Consider the following 2,865-nt stretch of genomic DNA (forward strand, 5'->3'; position numbering starts at 1 on the left):
TTGTGGGGGAGGTAGGCTCAGCGGTAGCAGCAGCGGACCCAGACAGTCAGAGACAGACACCAAAATCAGTTTAAACAGGGTTTTAGCCCTGTGTGTTTATTTTGCAAAAAGGTGTTGGCAAACAAAAACAGGCCTTTACTTCAGGCAAAAACAGAAACACAAATACCTGCCCGGCTAGGCGACTAACTACACAGATGCACTCTGTCTATACGTGTGGCTTGCTTCAACCACACGAACAAAACAAATCAACACGAAAACAAGCTGTGGAGCACACACTGGTCTCACCAGTTTTCAGTTGGATGGCCAGGACCTGGCTCCACCACTCTCCCCCAGGAACTGCCTAGGACTGAAGTCTGGAGAGGCTTTAAAGGCCTGTGATTAGGCCTAACTGTTCCCACCTGTGCACACAACCTCCTTCCTGCAGTGGGATGAGAAGAGTTAACTGACAGATGCCTTACTACAGCTATATGAAGCCCTCACTCACCACACATATGAGAGGACTCTGGGGGAGATATAGCGTCCTTCCAGGACTTTTCCTGTCACTTTCTTACAACATGCAAAGCAGCTTTTCTGGCTGTGTAATCCCAAAATAAGGATACAGAGCAATTAGGTCAGGCTATGTATGCTCAATCCAGATATCCACGGTGTGTACCCCCAAAACCTAGGTGAGAGACACCGAAATTCAGTCAGGTTATGTCCGCTCAATACAGTTGTTCACAGTGTGTAACCCCAAAACCTAGGTGGGAGAGACAGAAATTCAGTCAGGCTATGTCCAGTCAATCCAGATATTCAGGGTGTGTAACCCCAAAATCTAGGTGGGAGAGACAGAATTTCAATCAGGCTATGTTCGGTCAATCCAGATATTCAGGGTGTGTAACCCCAAAACCTAGGTGGGAGAGACAGAAATTCAGTCAGGCTATGTCCAGTCAATCCAGATATTCAGGGTGTGTAACCCCAAAACCTAGGTGGGAGAGACAGAATTTCAATAAGGCTATGTCCGGTCAATCCAGATATCCAGGGTGTGTAACCCCAAAACCTAGGTGGGAGAGACAGAATTTCAATCAGGCTATGTCCGGTCAATCCAGATATTCAGGGTGTGTAACCCCAAAACCTAGGTGGGAGAGACAGAATTTCAATAAGGCTATGTCCGGTCAATCCAGATATCCAGGGTGTGTAACCCCAAAACCTAGGTGGGAGAGACAGAATTTCAATCAGGCTATGTCCGGTCAATCCAGATATCCAGGGTGTGTAACCCCAAAACCTAGGTGGGAGATACACAATTTCAGTCAGGCTATGTCCGCTCTTTTCAGTTTTTCACGGTGTGTAACCCCAAAACTTAGGTGGAAGACCCAGAAATGCAGTCAGGCTATATCAGCTCAATCCAATTTTTAAGGGTCTATCCCTTGTATTTTTCATTTACTTCTGTGACATTATTTCAACCAATAACTCAAGCAGTACAAGCACCGGACACTGGTACTAGAACACTGAAAACTGCTATATAAATGTAGTACAACTGCAGCCATTACTTCGCCCTTTTGAGGAAACCCGCACCATTCACTTGATATACATTCAAGGCTTTTTCTCTTCTCTTTTGCTATAATACACAAATCTGCTGAAGTTCCTTTGGGAGCTCAGAGGAGGTGGCCTCAGTGCTGAGAAACACATCTGATGTCCCTTGGCGATATGCATTAAGAGAACTATCGACCAACCAAGTGTAATCAGCTAGCATAGCAGCGAGCATGGCTAAACGCAGAGAAAAAAAGTGTACCACTTCCAGAGTTAGTAACTTCAGTGCTGCAGTTGCCAATGGACGGTCACACCAGATGTTCGGATTGTCCTTCATTAAAGTTTCCTTATACTTTAGGAAAGAAACTTGTGAGGGTGAAAGGTTGAGAGATATGACATCAAACAATCCTTAACTGTACTTGTGTGACTGGGAAGAAAGCCACCAGTTTCCATTGAGAATAGGCAGACATCAGCGACCTGAGTATCAAATATAATGTTTAGTATCACACCGTATTGAGGGGAAGTGGTTCAACAGAGGGAGAGACAGTAAAAGGACCCGAAAAGAGATCCTGGGAGGGGGCAAGGGTGGGATGACTCTGTTGGGAAGATTGGGCATGTTGGGAGGAAGGAGGGGCAGACTCTTGGGTATGAAGACAACTGCAGGTAGTGGCTGACCGGCTGCTGTAAAAGCAAGGGGGCGTGCTTGAATTTTTTGGGGGGCCTGAAAAATAGCAGCAATCCACTGCATTTACAAGTCCATATAGCTGAAAAAAAAACTTAAATTTAGTTGCTTCTTGAAAAATTGCAGCAATCCACTGCAGTTACTTCTTGCTATATACATGCAAAGCAGCTTTTTAGGCTGTGTAACCCCAAAACAAGGATACAGAGCAATTAGGTCAGGCTATGTACGCTCAATCCAGATATCCAGGGTGTGTAACCCCAAAACCTAGGTGGGAGAGACAGAATTTCAGTCAGGCTATGTCCGCTCTTTTCAGTTTTTCACGGTGTGTAACCCCAAAACTTAGGTGGGAGATCCAGAAATTCAGTCAGGCTATATCAGCTCAATCCAATTTTTAAGGGTCCACCCCCCCAAAGCTAAGTGTGATAAACAGCAATTCAGTCAGGCTATATCAGCTCAATCCAATTTTTAAGGGTCTACTACCTAAAGCTAAGTGTGATACACAGCAATTCAGTCAGGCTATATCAGCTCAATCCAATTTTTAAGGGTCTCCCCCTAAAGCTAAGTGTGATACACAGCAATTCACTCACGCTATATCAGCTCAATCCAATTTTATGTTCAATCCAGTATTGTTTGCACTCCATGATGTGAACTATGCTTTTGTCTCTTGAAAAGCAACC

At 44.9% G+C, this 2,865-nt stretch overlaps 1 pseudogene; it reads right to left on the reverse strand.

Annotated features, from left to right (window-relative positions):
• Window positions 1-1,522: 1,522 nt before the first annotated feature.
• LOC142189630 (piRNA biogenesis protein EXD1-like) lies at window positions 1,523-1,998 on the reverse strand (annotated as a pseudogene).
• Window positions 1,999-2,865: the final 867 nt, after the last annotated feature.

The sequence above is a fragment of the Leptodactylus fuscus genome, chromosome 1 (assembly GCF_031893055.1).
Source record: "Leptodactylus fuscus isolate aLepFus1 chromosome 1, aLepFus1.hap2, whole genome shotgun sequence".
Classification (NCBI taxonomy): Eukaryota; Metazoa; Chordata; class Amphibia; order Anura; family Leptodactylidae; genus Leptodactylus; species Leptodactylus fuscus.